Genomic DNA, 17,396 nt, shown 5'->3' with positions numbered 1-17,396 from the left:
AAAACAACAGTCTGGGGAAGGAACAAATAAATAATTCAAAAATCCTAAATCTATCTTCTAACTTTCTACCTTCTTTTGAGGGGGTGGGGCATACCAGGCAGTGCTCAGGGCTCTTAAATTGCTCCCCTGTAAACCACTGGAGGAAGCAGGAAGTGCCTGAGCCTAAATGAACTTTTGTCCTGGGTCCTTTCACTAGAAGTAGCTGCATTTTCCCACTCAGCCAGAAATTTGGCAGGAGCACAGAGGCCCACTTCAAGCCTGGGGCATCCCCCAGCTACCTCAGTGTCATCCTGCCTGGAACCTGGGTGAGATCACAGCCTAAAGGGCACAGGAAGGGGGTGAGGGTCTAAACAGGTGTCCCTGGCGGGCACTCGCGTTCCAGGGTGGGGTGCACGCTCAGGATGGCGGCTGTGGGAGGATGGAAAGTGTGGCCGATGCCACCCTGTGGGCTCCCAGCCTCCGTAGCTCATGCATGCAGCTCAGAGGCACCGTCCAGAGAAGCCCCGCAGGTGCCAGCGGCAGGAAGGGCCTAATCCCTCTTGGCAGGAATGGGATTCCACAGAGACTGAGAAATGCAGGTACACTGAGCCACTTCTGTTGAGGTGTGGGATCCTGGGAGGCCCCAAGAGCCCCCAGACCATTTTTCCCACATGGAGAAATGTCTACACAGAAGCCAAGACAGTACAGAAGTGCTTGGTGGCTGGCTTCTTGGCGAGGTCATTGCAGCTCCAGAGCAAAGACAGACTGAGGACTTAGTGAGTCTGAGAAACTTCCGCATCCCGGGGGATCCAACTGCCCTTTCACAGCGTCACACACATGTCTGTGCTCATGAAGTATGCCCCTGCATAGCAGCCCAGCATCAGCTCTGCATGCAGTAGGCATTGGGGCCCCGTCATTTGGAAATTAGAAGGCATTACCCTGAGGCCCTGGATGACCCTCAGCCTGGGTAATACTTGGGGCTTGGGACCAGCAGGGAATGGGAAGTAGGAAAAGGGAAAGGGCTGAGTGGTGGGCAGGATGATAGAAAAGTTGAGGAGGGGTGTGAGGACTGACAGGGAGGGCTGGGGGGGGGGGGGGGGATGAGGCTCTCAGGGAGTGCCTGGGGCGAGACTGAAACATTCCTAAGGAAGGAACTGTGGTCCCATTGAGTGTTTGTGGCAAAGGGCTAAGAAGGAGGAAGTGGAGAGGAGGGGAGTCAGGCCTTAGGAAGTCAGGGAGGAAGAGGGGTGTGGCTGGGAGGAGAATGGGAGGAACAGAACTCCCCGGGGAGGAAAAGGGTGAGGCTCAGGAGCAGAACACGAACAGGGATTGAGATTGATTGGCTGAGGAGGTAGAGGCTAGAAGGATGGGAAGAACAGGGATATGATTCACCGGGCTGGGTTGAGAGAGACGATCTTGGGGCCCTGGGAACTTGTGTGGCTGGCGGTCAAGGCCTACTCTGCGTCCTTCAGATTCTATGACCAAGGCCCCCAGTCCCAGCTGCACGCTTGGCTGTACTTCAGCACAAAACATCTGGTCCTCGTCCTCAGAAAGGACTCCTGGGGTCACTATGGCTGGGGGCACTGGGTTCTCATCCTACACCCCAAAGCACCCCGTGACTGCCGGTGGGGCCCTGGGCCTTTCTGGGAACACCACCTTTTGCGGTTGAGAAGAAACATGTTCTGTGTGGGGGTGCAGGTGTCCCCGACTTTGCTGCTGGAGTGGTCCTGACACGGGTGCGGAGGTCAGCGTGTCTCTGCAGGCTGGCTCGGAGCTGGTCTGGGATCTGGGGCGCCTCTGGTTTTCACTCTGTGCTTCCTCTACTCACTCTGCTGCGTGTCACCTCTGTCCTGTCATTTCCAGATGGCGGCCTGGCCTGCCCTGAAGCTGCTCCCCGCTAGGAGGGTCCAGGCAGCATCGGAGGGGGTGGGACTCCTGGCAACTGGGCTGGGGCCCCGGGTGTCCATTTCCTATGTCCTCAGTGGGCAGCTGGCGGGGTGATCCATGTCCCACCTCTTTATTATTGGGATTATTGCACAACCAGCTGTGCCAGTTTGGGGTGACCCTGAGACCCACAGGCAGGGACAGCACTAAGGGAGCGTGTCCCTCCAGTCCCAGGCTCCCAGCTGACCAGGAAAGCAGGGAGCCGGAGCTGCAGGGGTTCTGGGGAGGGCCCTGCTCTGAGCTCCCCGCCACTGTGATCCAGATGGCCTGAAGGTGCAGCCAGCACCCAGGGTGGGACCCTCGGGAGTGGGTGCGTGGGAGAAGAACCGGGAAGCAGCTCCAGCCACTGACGCTGGCAGAACCGCACTCTGCCCTGTGGCCTGCACCCCTCAGGAGGCAAAGCGGAGCAAGTGGGCGGTGGGAAGGACCCCAGGAGGATTTCCGTGCCCCTCCGCCACCGGGCTATGGCAGCGACTTGCAGACACAGCTGCCCTGGTGAGCAGCTTGTCAGGGGCCAGAAGGCGGTGGCAGGACACCCTGGGGGCAGGACACCCTTGGGGCAAGACAGCCAGGGGCAGGACACCCTGGGGCAGGCCAGGGGGCACGGGTGAGGAGCCTGGAGCCCCAGGCCAGCCAGCGAAAGCCCCCCACACTGCCAGTCAGCCCAAGTGGCATGATACTATCACAGCCCAGGGCTGGCCCCAGCCAGGTTCACCCTGGGAACAAACTCAGAGGGTGCCCAGGAGCGAAACCAGAACGACACGCCACCCTTCCTCGGACCTCCACTATGCCCCGCGTGCCAGCCTACTGGGAAAGAGCAGGTTGAGGCTGTGGGCAGTGCCCGCCTGGAGCCCCTGTGAGAGGCCTGAGCATAGGCTAAGGGTGGAAATCCTCGGGGACCGCAGGGAACAGCTAAGAGGGGAGCCGCTCCCTGGGGCCCTGAGGGACACTGAGTGCCAAAGCCTTGACTCTGTCACCATGTGGCGTCACAGAGCAAGGCCCCAACTCCAAGGGGGCAGGGGGAGGTGCTCGAGCTCAGGGAGGGGCGGCCTCTTTGGCCCCCCAGACACAGACGGGAGGCCGTTCCGGGAGGAGGGGCTTTCAGAGCTGGGAACGGCGCACGTGGGGAGTCGGTTCCTGCAGATGCGGAGCCTGAGCGGAGGAGGGGTTCCTGCAGCCTTGCAGTTCCACACCCACTGGCAACTGGGTCCCGGGCCCCGGGGGGTGGGGAAAGGGATGAGTCCACACCCCCCATCCCCACCATATCGCACATGCTGGGGCCCGAGATGACCTTAGCAAGCTGCCCTGTGAAACCAGACCCTGGACCCAGGGAGCTTGGGTTCCATTGCTGGTGTCAGAACAAGGCGGAAGTTCGGTTCCCCACCTGTCTGCTGGGGGCAGGGCGCTTGCCGGTAGCTGGCAGCAGAGAAAGAATTGGGAATCCAAAGCATGTTATTTAGCAAAGCAATGTGTGGACGACCTTGAGGCCCTGAGCACACTTGGTATTCTGTTCCCAGGTTTCCAAGGCTACAGAGTGACAATGATTATCTGAAGGACAGCCTGAAAGCACTCCACGCTCGTTTGTAATCTCATCCAGTTTCAGCTCTGGCTCTTGGTGCAGGCCAGCATGTCTGAAATATGAGCACGGTCTCTTTTCCTCATCGTTAGAAAGCGAGCACAGAGTGGCTTTCCCTGAAAGCTGTCCCTGAAGTGGCTGGGACAGAAGCCCCTTGGCAGTGACCCTCCCGCAGGGCCTCTGCTCCTCCTCCCCCTGGAGGCGGTGGGTAGACAGTGCGGTCCAGACCATGACGGAGAGCAGCCCGCTGCCTAGTATGGACACCCTGGGGGTTAATGGGGATGCCCGCAAACGCTTTCAGGCATGGCCCTGTTTCGTGTCGGAAGATCTCTAGCCAGGCTTTGGTCAAAGGAGGCTGCCATCTGCTGGCTGCCCCGTTCAACTTTGCCTAGCAATTGCAGTTCCTAGGTGATGAGTACCTTCCAGGCAGACGCTCGAGCTCGTGAAGCCTAGAAACAAGGTGTGCACACCCATCTTTGTATTAGGTTGATAAAAAGAAAATAGCACCGCGGCCCGGAGGAAGGGACGTGGCTCAGTTTCAGCTGAGGGCTGCCTGGAGGAAGAAGCCAGCACAGAGAGACTTGCAGTTGGCCGCTCCTCCCTGCTCTTGGCCAGGGCGGATTTCCACTTCCACACAGTCAGAGCAGGTGCTACTCCAAGCCTGTTGCTCAGAGGTCGCTCCGGGCAGTGCTCAGGTGTACAGTGCCAGAGGATTGAACCAGGAGTCTTGCATGCAAAGCTGCTGCCAGGCCCTGAGCGGTCGCCTGGCCCTAGAGACATTGTGTCACCATCCCCATTAAAGTCAGAAAGCGTTTGTCCTGGAGAGGCACACGCCATTCCTAACATCCTGTCTGAACAAGAAAATGCTTTCTGAGCTGGAGACGGCTCTAGTGGAGGAAGCTCTGGAGGGGCAATTAAAGCCAGGGGGCCGCTGGGCCTTGGTCATTACCGCTACTAAGGTGGTCATAACCGCAGGGCCCCAATGATATGTGGGCTCCGGAGTCTTCCACCGCCCCAAACGACAGGGTGGTTTGGAGGCAGGCAGGTAGGTAGGAGAGAGCCCATGGCAAGGAATTTCTGAGAAGTAATAAACCCAATAATCCTGAAGCTGCAAGAATAAAGGCCTAGGCCTGATAAGATCTTCCTGGCACCAGCCACAGACCCTGGGCAGGCTGGACCCCACAGAGACACAAACTTCACAACTAAGGACCCGAAGGAGATTTATGACACCTGCATGACCCCAGCTCTGCCAGAGAAACTCCAGACCAAAGCAACCTCCTTGGTTACCACCCTAGCGACAAACTCTTACCTAGCTAGAAAGCCTCGTGGGGGCAGGTTGGGGAAACCTTATAAAAGCCTCCTCGAACGAAGGAAGGGCGCACATGCTGCCCGAGCCCCTGTGTTATTTGCGCCCATGTGGCCGAGCACATGTGTCACCCATATCTCCCGGCTTGAGATGTGGACTGAGGCTCTCTTCACTTTTGGAAAAACCCGCCTTTTCCTTTGAGCGCGTTACTCTCTCACTTTCTCTCTCTCCTTCCCCTACCTAAAAAGCCTCCAAATAAAATCTGTTTTGACTTCACTGCTCGTCTACTCCTGAAATTCCTTTCTGAGTAGGGCCTGGGTAGGGCCTGGGACGGACTCTCCTTTCATGCACAGAGCAAAGCCTCTCTCCACCCTGCGTCCAAGCCTTCCCAGCCGGCCCCAGGGTGGCAGAGGCAGCTCGGGACAAAGTGACCCTCTCTGTCCTCTCCGCCTCACACAAACACAAGGCCTTGAGTTCCATCCCTGGGGTGTAGGCTCCCCTCAGCACCACTGGGCCCACGTTGTTGGCCCCCAAGCTCTGGTTGGGAGGCTCCCCTCTCCCCACACCCTGCCAAAAAAATCCCCTCTTGATGACATCACAGGCCTCTCAAAACAAAGGATTCCCCTTGAGATTAGCAGGGAGTGAGAACCAGAGGCCCTCACAGGAGGTTTCAAGAGTTTCTTTCCTTTTTTGGATATATTTTAATCAAATCACTGTGAGATATATACAGTTATAACTTATTCATGATTGAGTTTCAGGGGTATCATATTCCAATCCCTTCACCAGTGTCTGCTTCTCTCCCCACCAATGTCTCCAATTTTCCTCCCACCCCCCAGCTGCCTCTATGGCAGGTACTGTTTCCTACTTCTGCACCCCTTTGGCCACGTGGTTTCCAATACTGTTACTGATAGGTATCGTGCATATCACTTTACCTCCTTTCACTGTCATAGTGTTCCCTTCCCTGATCTATCCCCCTCACCACAGTGGCAATCACTTAATCACTTAACTTCCCGTTAGTCGTCGATTTGCTCGAGCGGGCGCCAGTAAACGTCTCCATTTGCCCCTGTCGCATGCTAGTGTAGCCCAATGGCATCTGTTTGCTCTGGGAACATGAAGAGCCTCAAACCGATCGTTCATGATCTTGATGAAGAAGTCTGACCATCTGGTAGGTGGGCGGCCACGCGGTCTTTTGACATCCCGTGGAATCCAGTCGGTAACAGCTCTAGTCCAGCGGTCGTCTTTAAGTCTCATTACGTGACCAGCCATCTGATTTTTGACACCTTGGCAAATGAGACAGCGTCCCTGATTCTTGATCGTCGACGGATGTCGGAACTCCGGATTCTTTCTCTCATTTGAATGAAACGTGATATTCCAAGCATAGCTCTTTCAATTCTTCTTTGGAAGACCACAGTGGCAAACTTACTCCTAAATACCAGTTCTCATACTCTTCATTTGCACTTGGGTTGTTTTCCATATTGGAACTATGTGAAAGGTGCTGCAATGAAAGTAGGGATGTAGACATCTTTTCTAATTTGCATTTTCTCCGGTTCTGGGCACATCTCTTTGATTCCACTGTTCTCCCTGCATTAACATATGCCTCAGAGACCTGGGCCCTAAGCAAACAGGATGAGAACTCTATTGGGTCTCCCAAAGAGGAATTGAAAGAGCTATGCTTGGAGTATCATGTTTCACTCAAATGAGAGAAAGAATCTGGAGTTCTGACCTCTGTTGACTCAATGATCAAGAATCAGAGACGCCGTCTCTTTTGCCAAGGCATCAAAAATCAGATGGGCTGGTCACGTAACGAGATGGTCCACCTATCAGATGGTCAGACTTCTTCATCAAGATCATGAACGATGGCTTTGAGGCTCTTCATGTTCCTAGAACGAACAGACGCCATTGGGCTACATTAGCACATGACAGGGGCAAATGGAAACGTTACTGGCACCCGCTCGAGCAAATCGACGATTAACTGGAAGTCAAGTGATCAAGTGATCAAGTGATTTGTTTTGGCCCTTGGTAGTTTTCAGGAGTGCAGTTGCTGGGTCATATGGAAATTCAACTTCTAGTTTTTTGAGGAATGAACCATACCCTTTTTTTTTAAAGTCTGGATCAGTTGATATTGCTACTAGCAGTCAATGAGGGTCCCTTTTTTCCTGCATTCGTGCCAACACTGGTGGTTGTTCTTTTTAATAAACGTCAGTTACTCTGGTGTGAGGTGATATCCCTTTTGTATTTTACTTCCCTGATAATTAGTGATGCTGAGGATTTTTTCATTTGCTTTTTTTGGCTATGTGTATTTATTCTTTTTAGGGGCTGGAGCGATAGCACAGCGGGTAGGGCGATTGCCTTGCATGCAGCTGACTAGGGCGTCCCGGGTTTGATTTCTCCGCCCCTCTCAGAGAGCCCTGCAAGCTACCGAGAGTATCTCGCCCACAAGGCAAAGCCTGGCAAGCTCCCCGTGATGTATTCCATATGCCAAACACAGTAACAACAAGTCTCACAATGGAGACATTACGGGCCCGCTCGAGCAAATCGATGAACAATGGGAGGACAGTGATTCAGTGCTACAGTCTTCACTTAGTTCTGGAAGAATTTTCTTCACTTACACCAGACTTATTATCTCATTCCTACTTTGGACAAACTGGCAGGCTACCGAATGTAACCTGCCCATACGGCAGACTCTGGCAAACTCCCCGTGGCGTACCCAATATGCCAAATACCAGTAACAATGATGGCTCTCATTCTCCTAACTCTGAAAGAGCCTTGAATATGGCACTTTTTAAAAAAATCTCAGGGCTAGGACGAAGGAGACGTTACTGGGGCCTGCTCGAGGCAATCGACGAATAACAGGATGGTTGTGATTGTGATTGTGATACACCAGACAACTGACTGGACAGCTCATGGAGTGAGCCACTACTAGAGAGAACAGGAAGGAGGTACATTGGCCAGGAGAAATGTGGTGGCTTTAGGGCCCAGGCACTCAGCACTGGGCTGAGCATTCTATTCCCCCCTTTTAAAATTTGCGTTTAATTTGCTTTATTTACATAGCAGGGATTTTTTCCAGTCTCCAATGCTGCCTAGGTAACATCATCAGGCAAGCATGCCAATTTAAAAGAAATCTATGCCCAATCTTAAACATAACAGATGGTGGTTCGCCTCTGAAAAGGGCAAGCTTGACTATCAGCAGCCCTCTATGCTTTTCATTACTCAGAAGCAATTTTGTTGCAGTGTCTACATGCCAGGACTTTGAAGACAAAGCCACTATTATCGCATTCCTATCAAAGCCCAGAGCACATCGGTTTTCTTTTCATTTTTTTTTTTTTTGTATATTCTGCACTAGAAACTGGTGCTTCAGAATACACATGCGCCCAGAGTCAAGCTGTCTGTTTGAACATTTCAGGGTTTTGTTTCTAGTGATTTGCTACCACTGCATCTTGAGGATCGTGTGCTTCTGCAGCTGCCAACGGTGCTTGCAATGACAATGATACCAATAATAATAAATATCAAAGCTGCTTGCCTTTGATCTTTCAATATATCCAAACAAATAACTTCTGTAATGGAACTAATATGAGAAGCCATAATTTACTGATTAAACCAGACTTTGGTGGGGATGGGGAGGGTTAAATGAATGTGTTTCTGGAATTTTCATCTTCAGGGGATATCTTCCTCCTTCATTTGATGTGTCTGCAGGTCCTGCTATTTCTCCTATTAATTCTGTAAGATTCTCACCTGCCAGATCTATTTTAATGAGTCTTGGAACATGCTGAACCCTGGTGTTTTTGACCAAATCAATCCTGAGTACAGGGGCTAGAGGAGGCTGGGCAAAGTTCTGTGTTCGTAATTTTTTGTCACTGAGAACAGACAAGCTGTCATTGAAGCTGACCCCCCCCCCCACCCATTTCCTTTTCTTGTCAAGTGAACACAGTTTAGCCTACACTCTGGAGTGTTTGGAACACACAGTCCTGCAGGCCATGGTGCCGGCATTTCTCTTCATCTCTTTTTCATAACCATAGTTACAGTAGAAGAACAAATCTGGGCACTGCCTGCAGGATCATGCTAGAGCCCTGGCAGGAGGCCAGGTACAGCACAGTGGCACCGTGGTTACTTGGCCAGGATTGACTGCTGACTGCTTCAGCTTGAGCCTGCGTCCATCCTTCTCTGGGCCTCTAGGTGCACCCAGAGACACTCAGAGTCTTCAAAGGTGGTGAGGCGCAAAGGGGGATGACGCAAAAAGAGGGTGTTGGCTCTTTGATCTGACTTTTCTCTCTACCTTTGGGACTGACAGTGACATAAAAGTGCTCATGCCCCTCATCTCGATCCTGCAGTCACATTCCCCTGGCAACTGATTGATCACAAAGACAAAGTGCCACAGGATCTGGGGAATCCAAAATGCTCTCCTCCCCAGATGCTGGGTGGGAGGGCATCACCTGAGTGAATCCTGAGGCTCTCCCCTCCCCACCCCAGGGCCATAGCTTAACTGCCAACACTTGGCTGGCCTGGCTGGCGGCTGAGGGAGCCAGGGCACTGGGATCAGGAGAGGCAGCAAGGGCTGCATCCGTGTCCCAGTAGGGCCGGTGCTGGCAGAGCAGGCAGCCTGGGAGCTAAGTTCCGTCAGATAAACAGAAGCTGCTCCCCACAGTCCCTGTATTAAGTGCCCACTGGTGGCTGTGACTGGGCCCCTCTGTGGCATTCACATTTGCCAGTGTGGCCTAGGGAGGTGACTGCCAGTGTGGAGCTAGGATTGATACGGGGTTCCTCTGGTTGCAGAGTCCCTGGTGCTGGCAGAGAGGGAGGTGCCAGGCAGTCAGCAATCAGTGCCCCTGATAGTTAGTGGCTAGTGGCATCTGTCAGAGACATAAGGTGAAGGTTAGAACTGGGAGTGTCTTTTTTCTTTTTTTTTTTAAAGTTTTATTGAATCACCGTGAGATAGTTACAAGCTGTCATGTTTGGGTTACAATCACACAATGATCAAACACCCATCCCTCCACCAGTGCACATTCCCCACCACCAATATCCCTGGTATACCCCCCCTTTTCTAACCATCCCCCTGCCTCCATGGCAGACATGATTCCCCATAATCTCTCTCTAGCTTTGGGCATTATGGTTTGCAATACAGACACTGAGAGGTTATCATGTTCAGTCCTTTATCTACTTTCTGCACACATCTCCCATGCCGACCAATTCCTCCAGTCATCTTCTTCTAGTGATCCCTTCTCTATTCCAGCTGCCTTCTCCCCTTTGTTCATGAGGCAGGCTTATGGCTATGGAGCAATCTATCTGTCCCGTGTATCTACTATCCTTAGGTGTCAGCCTCATGTTATGTTGTTTTATACTCCACAAATGAGTGCAAGGACTGGGAGTTTCAAGGCTTTGCTTCTGCCCAATTTTCAAAGGCAACTTTTGGGTTCTATGACTCATCATAGAAAAATTCCCACTTGGAGGACATTGGAAAGTTGCATTTTAGCTATGAATATGCCTACTCTTTGGCCAGTCTTTGGCATGCCTGCCATCTCTGGGTGTTTTACCTGGTCCCTTAAAGATCAGAGAAGTTTCCGTATAGTTCATCTTTAACTATGCTGTGACTGGGTGACTAGGCCCTTGGAGTCTCTCCGAGGAGTTTGAGATATTGGTAGAGCCTTTTACAGTATCACGTCCATACAGTTCACAGATTCCACAAAAGCGCAGTACTTTGCATTTCAGATGTCACGTTCCTTCAAGCCAAAGCACATTGATGACAGCATGCAGGACATGGGAAACTATCTTGGTCAAGATAGAATTGAGATCTTCGGGGAAGCAAGAATTTTAAGAATTAGCCTCATGATGGAGCTCGAGAGGTAGGACAGGGGTGAAGGCACTTGTCTTGCCTGCTGGCCCCCAGCGGAATCCCTGGCACCACATATGGTATCCTGAGCATCACGAAGAGTGACCGCACCACATATGGTATCCTGAACACCACGAAGAGTGACCTCTTAGCACTTCTGAGTGTGGCTACCCCCACCACATACACACACAAAAGAATGTCTTAAATTATAGCCTACGAGGGTGAATTTCCTCACAGTCAGCTAGCTTGCTCCCCTTTGGGTCTAAACCAGTGTTTCTCAACCTTTTTCTCATCCTGATCCCCTGTTTTCTCCCTGTGTCCCCCAGCCCTACCTTTCATCTCCCTATCTTTCATCACATCTCATGCTGTGCCCTTCATCCTTATGAATTTTACACCCTTGGCTCTCCTAGGATATCTTGGGGGCCAACTTGGGGACACGTGGCCCTGAAAGAGCAACGGTGGTCTGCAAACTTTATGAGGGCACCTGTTTGACAGGACACATGGGAATTCAAGGCACTTCCAAAATCATCTCTTATAATTCAAGCTTTTCCTGGAAATTGTTATGTTTCAGGTTCTCTTTAGCTGCCGTTGCTATGATACGTTCACGCACATTTGGGTATGTTTCCTAGCACATCTATGAGGAGAGCCCTGGATGAAAGTCACCAAAACCCTGCAGTTTCCTGGATTATCCTCTGCCTTTGATTGCAGAAGCAGTGGAGGGAAAGTCCGGTGTCCTGGACATCCATATGTGGGCTCTCCTTTGCAAAAACATCTGTTTTTTAGAGTTTAGCATTGCAGGGGGAAGGACTCACTTGGCCTAGGGGACAGGTGAAGGGACAGAAGAGACAGAGACCAGAAGTCTTTTCCCATACATAGGAAACCCTCCCACTCTCCGTCCTTTCCCTGAGGGCCTCTGGAAAGATTGTTCTTGGGGAAAAGGGAGAAATTCTTCACAGATAGAACAGACAAGAAAGAGCAGCTGGAAGATTGATAACCTCCTCACTCAGACCCATGATACACAAAGATAAAGGTAAAGGTAAAGGTAAAGGCCCTCCCGTTGATCGTCGATTTGCTCGAGCGGGCCCAGTAACGTCTCCATTGGAGACTTTGTTGTTACTGTGTCTGGCATATCGAATACTCTCGGTAGCTTGCCGGGCTCTCTGAGAGGGGCGGAGGAATCGAACTCGGGTCGGCCATGTTGGCCGCTTGTAAGGCGAACGCCCTACCCGCTGTGCTAAAAGGGAGAAAAAATTGTCATACTTCATTCAGTGAAAGCAATGCACGCAAAGGTTCCTCAACCATTGTACTCCCACTCAAACTTGATTTGTTATACTGTTAATTTTTAAAAAGAGCAATCCTGGTGGACTCTTAACTTAAAAAATATGTTATTCGGGGCTGGAGTGATAGCACAGCGGGTAGGGCATTCGCCTTGCACATGGCTGACTCAGGTTCGATTCCCAGCACCCCTGTATGGTCCCCTGAGCACCACCAGGAGTAATTCCTGGGTGCAGAGCCAGGAGTAACCCCTAGGCATCGCCGGGTATGACACAAAAAGCAAAAAAAAAATATGTTATTCAAGGAACTGGTCCAAAGAACTAGTGACAGTTCAGTGAGGACTTGTACCTTTTTGTACTTGCAAAGACAGGACTGGGTATTTCTCTTTTGATTTAAGTATATGCTTTGCAAAACAATGTCTGTGTGTATATGTGTGTAGGGAAATGACTCACTTAAAAGACAGTACTAGCAAACAGTAGCACCTTGGCTAGCCTGGCGGAGGCGTACACAATTCTCTAATTCCGTCTCTGACAGCACTGGAGCGGCTTGGTTCTTCCTGTTTATCCACCTGGAGTTGAGCCAGTTGAATCAATAACTCAACCGCAGGATGGAAAATACAAGAAAAGAGGAAATAAAAAGAGGGAAGAGAGGGCAGTCTGCACAAAATGATTCAAGATGAAGAGAGGCAAAGGAGCATGACTCATCTTTTCTTTTCTAAAGATGTGCCATTTCGTAAAGAGCTCTGCACAATCTGTGACTCAGAAGGAAATCAGCAAATGTCAAAGTTGTTATTCCCAGCGACTCCTCTGCCCACTCATGTTCTCCTCGGCATTGCTTCTGGGAAACAGAATAGGAGGAAGATTGGATTGTGATTCATTTTTCTTTCTGTCCTTAGGGAGCCCCAGCCAGGGAACCAGAAAGTGACGGCTGCTTTGCAGACCCTATCACGGCCCAGCTCCCTCCAAAGAATCCTTTCCAGGCGTTGGAGAACCAAGTTCCACTACTATCTTGCATACTTTAAACAGCCACTTTGAAGAACAGGGCCATAGGTGTCTCTGGCACCTTTGGTGACCGTCACAGGCCATAGCAGGCACCTCTTCAAAGCACCAGTTCCCTCAGCCATAAACTAACTCCAGGGCCTTCCCTCACTCTCTGTCAGAGTGAATGAGCCCTCTGTGACAGCAAGGTGAGTGCTCACCGCGGTCATTTGGATCATGCTTCTAATCCCAGCAGTCGCTGGAAACCTGACAAGTAGTGCTTGCCATATGGACACTGCCTGTCCCCAAGCATGACTCATCTCTTCCTTTCTAAAGACGTCATAGCATTGCACTGTCCTCCCATTGTTCATTGATTTGCTCAAGTGGGCCCAGTAATGTCTGCATTGTGAGACTTCTTGTTACTGTGTTTGGCATATCAAATACGTCACGGGTAGCTTGCCAGGCTTTGCCGTGTGGGCGAGATACTCTTGGTAGTTTGCCAGGCTTTGCCGTGCAGGCAAGATACTCTCCATAGCTTGCCAGGCTCTCCGAGAGTGGCAGAGGAATCAAACCCAGCTCGGCCAGTCCTGACGCTTGCAAGGCAAAAACGCTACTGCTGTGCTATCTCTCCAGCCCAGTACCATTTCATAATCCAGTCGATGTACCCAAATCTGCAATAAGAAACAAGCATGGTGTCCTCCCCAACATCTTTATCGTTTAGTCCTTTTGATGGGTCATTTGGAGACATCGACCAATTGCAGTTAGAGCCAAAGGTAGGAGTGCGGTAGACTTTTGAGAACAAAGAGACTTGCTCCCCTTACCAGACCATAAAATTCAGACATCAAAGAATCATGTTAAAGTGAACAGCTTAGTGGCATTTGGGGTAGCCTAAACCTAAACAACCCCTAGTTTCAAGGCATTTTCATCCCCACCCAAAGCAAATCTGTTGCTGTTGCTCTCCATCTCCTGTCCTGTAACGCCTGTCAACTACCAATTTGCAGGTGGTCGTTATAGACATGCCTATTTCTGACTATTTTAAGAAATTGGAAAATCTCGCATGGGTTCTTTGAACTAGAACGATGTTTTCAAGGTTACCCCTGCCTGTTACAGTGTGGGTCAATCCTTCATTCCTTTCTCATGACTACATAACATTTCATTGCATGGGGAGAGTCTACAAATCGACCTTCTTTAAACAAATACGAAGGTCCTGAGTGATAGCACAGAACTTAAGACATTGGTATTGCATGAAGCCAACCATGGTTTGATGGCCAGAACTGCATATGGTCCTCTGCGGAGCGATAGCACAGCGGGTAGGGCGTTCGCCTTACACGCGGCCAACATGGCCGACCCGAGTTTGATTCCTCCGCCCCTCTCGGAGAGCCCGGCAAGCTACCGAGAGTATTCGATATGCCAGACACAGTAACAACAAAGTCTCCAATGGAGACGTTACTGGGCCCGCTCGAGCAAATCGATGATCAACGGGAGGGCCTTTACCTTTACCTATCCCTTAGCACAGAGCTAAAGGTAAGCCCTGATCCCTGCCATATGTGACACCAAAACAAAGCATTTAACAATACCTCGATTGCACCTAATGCTAATACTGCCCCCTCCAGATCATTCCAGTGCTCTCCAGGGAGCTCATGTTGGATTCCACCATGTCCTTTGGGAAACACTCTTAGACTGTATTACAGGTCTGTAGCTCCCTTTATTTACTCTGGCTCTCTTTCCATTCTTTCCACTGGCATTTCTTGCTAAGGAGGCCCTAATAAACAGCCTGTTCTTCACAAATGTTTCAGAGTCTGCTTTCTGATGAGCTCAAACCACAGGAGAAGAAATGCATGTGTCTGGTCTATTAAGTTAAACTAGAGAACTGGAAACAGAATCAATCATTATTTTGCTAACATTCCAGAAATGTATTCCAAATTGCCTTTTATGTGTGTTATTTGGAGAAAGCAGGACTGTTTATTTTGTATGTGCCTATAAAATCTTCTGCAAGCACTGAGCTAAAAAGTGGGGCCAATCTGGAGACATTAGGTTTGGGAATGGGAGACCAGATGTCGCAATCCCCTCGGTGAAAAAATATTTTAGCTTTCAGCAAAATAAGGTTACTCCCTCCCAAGCTGCTCAATGAGGTGTGGGCACTGTGTGAAGGCAGCTGATAATTAGGAGTGGGTATAAACAAGCAAGCATTGGAGACTATCATGTTCCTCGCAAATGTCTTTTGAAAACAAATATCTCTTTAAACCAATAATCATACTCCCCTAGGCTCTTGCCCTGTCTCCCAATCATAAAAGATGTTCTCAAGCATTGTTTTCTATGAAACCTGGTGGATTGAAGGCAGGGAGAGGAAATAGCGGGCTCTCTACGAACACCTCTGAACTCCACTCAACAGCTGGAATCTGGAAAGACGAATCCTGAAGTTCATCAGACTCCTTGCTCCCAGGGATTGTTTCCCAGAATGTTCTGCCGACTTACTTCCCCAACCAGCCACTCACCCCGGTCTGAGAGCAAGACGGCATTTGGGAAAAGGTCCACCACCTTCTCAAGTTGTTAGCACCTGAATAAAACGTTCTGTTTCATGTCAACTCTTCTCGCCTTTGAGCAGTGAGCACCTGAACCTGGGCTCAGTACCGGAAGGTTCCAGGCTGGCCTGCTGGAGTGTTTAAGTATTTGGCACTCAGCAGGTGCAGTTGCAAACATTTATTCACAATGGTCACACAACTTCAAGGGACTCAGAGCTGAGGGTTCCAAGGCTGGGACCACTCCCCGGGCTTGAAACCCCAAACATGGGGCTGACTCCCTTCTGATACATTTTACTTCCAAGGCAAATGGAATGTACATCATATCCCTAATATTTCCATCTAGGCAAAGCAGATGTGCAGAAGCAAACGAAGCAGTTAATTGGCTTAATCCCACCTATTCATTGCAAGTTACAAATTCAGCATGGTTTCAACCCATGTCATGGGGCAGAGGTTAGCCAATCATCTCTATGTCTTGAGACAGTTACCTCGTACCTGTGGTTTGGCATTGGAATCTTCACGTCACTGCCCTTGGTTTTTCTTCACTTAATTTTTAGATTCCACCACCTTTAGGCACAGAACAAAATCTAGTTTCAAAGTGGAGCCGCAGTGGCCCTGTTCTCTTTCAACACCAGCTTGGAAGTATTAGTAGTAGAAATTGGTCCCATGGCAGTGTCTCCAGCAAGGGCCCACCCCAGCGGCCCCTTCCTTCCCTTCTGCCCTCTCATTTCTGGTCATTGTCGACAAGTGCCTCTTCTGCCTTTCATCTGCCAAGCTTTTCCATTTGACTTGCAAGTTCCTTCCGAGTTGTCTGTGAATTTGGGGTGGGGTGGGGCTATATAGTGACACTAAGGATATTCCATTCTCCCTTGCTTGATTTCTTCTTCTTTGAGGATCACTGCTGACAGTGCTTAAAGGGCTACTTCATGCATGGCGGTGCTTCCAGGTCACTCCTGGTGGTGATTAGGAGGCCATGCAGGTGGGGGATAGAACTCAGGGTTCTCACATGCAGAGAAAGGCCTCTTTGAATCATCTCCCTCACCTTTCCCTGGAGCCTTTCCGTCATTATGCCCCCAGTTAGAGTAAAGACACTGATTTTGTTGTCTTTTCTTGGTGGCACTCCATACCTGGACAAAGCTGGTGGAGAGGGAATAATGGGCATGGCTCTGTGGAACAACTCAAATCCAATCTCATGGACTTCATAATCATAAGAAGTCATGTTTACATGGGCTTGACTTTGGGGAAGGGGGTCACTCTAGGGAGAGATTTGACCTTGAGAGTCCAATGTCTTGAATGGGTGTGGCTGCTGTATTCATTTTTATTCATGTGTAATAAGTTCCCAATCACCTTAGCAGCTCAAAAAGCACACAAGTATTGTGTTAGGTCATCATGCCCATGGGGGTGGGGGGCCCAGGCACAATCTGTCTGGATCCTCTACTTAGGGTCTTCCAGGTTGCAGTGGAGGGGGTCGCTGAGTGGTTTTTTTGTCTGAATCAAGACAGGTAGAAGAGACACTTCTTAGCATGTGTTAGCAAGACAGGCTTCTATAAAGATCATCCCTCAGTCACAGGCTGTGACATCTGCCTCACATATCATTTTCCAGTGAGTGCAGGTCCCACACACCGTCACAAGGGAAGAATTATACGAGGATGTGGCTCATTTGAGGGTCTCCTTAGGGCCTGCCCACCCACAGCCCTCCATGAACAGCGCTTATTCTCCCACATTAGAAACTAAACTCCCCCAGCAAGGGGAAGATGCTCCAGATCCTCAAGGGCCCCACATCTGGTCACACATCTGTCATGACAGGTCCTTCTGTTTTTCAGAGCAGGCGTCCTAGCTGTCCTTCCTTGGTGTCTCCCAACTATTAGAGGCTGCTCGAGCGGGCCCAGTAACGTCTCCATTAGAGATTTTGTTGTTACTGTGTTTGGCATATCGAATACGTCATGGGGAGCTTGCCAGGTTCTGCCGTGCGGGCGAGATACTCTCGGTAGCTTGC

At 50.4% G+C, this 17,396-nt stretch overlaps 1 pseudogene; it reads right to left on the bottom strand.

Annotated features, from left to right (window-relative positions):
• Positions 1-274: 274 nt before the first annotated feature.
• On the bottom strand, positions 275-13,629 carry LOC130038369 (ubiquitin-conjugating enzyme E2 K-like; annotated as a pseudogene).
• Between the last annotated feature and the right edge of the window lie 3,767 nt (positions 13,630-17,396).

This window comes from Sorex fumeus, unplaced genomic scaffold (genome assembly GCF_029834395.1).
Source record: "Sorex fumeus unplaced genomic scaffold, SorFum_2.1 ptg000075l, whole genome shotgun sequence".
NCBI lineage: Eukaryota > Metazoa > Chordata > Mammalia > Eulipotyphla > Soricidae > Sorex > Sorex fumeus.
This window is presented reverse-complemented; position numbering and strand designations above follow the sequence as displayed.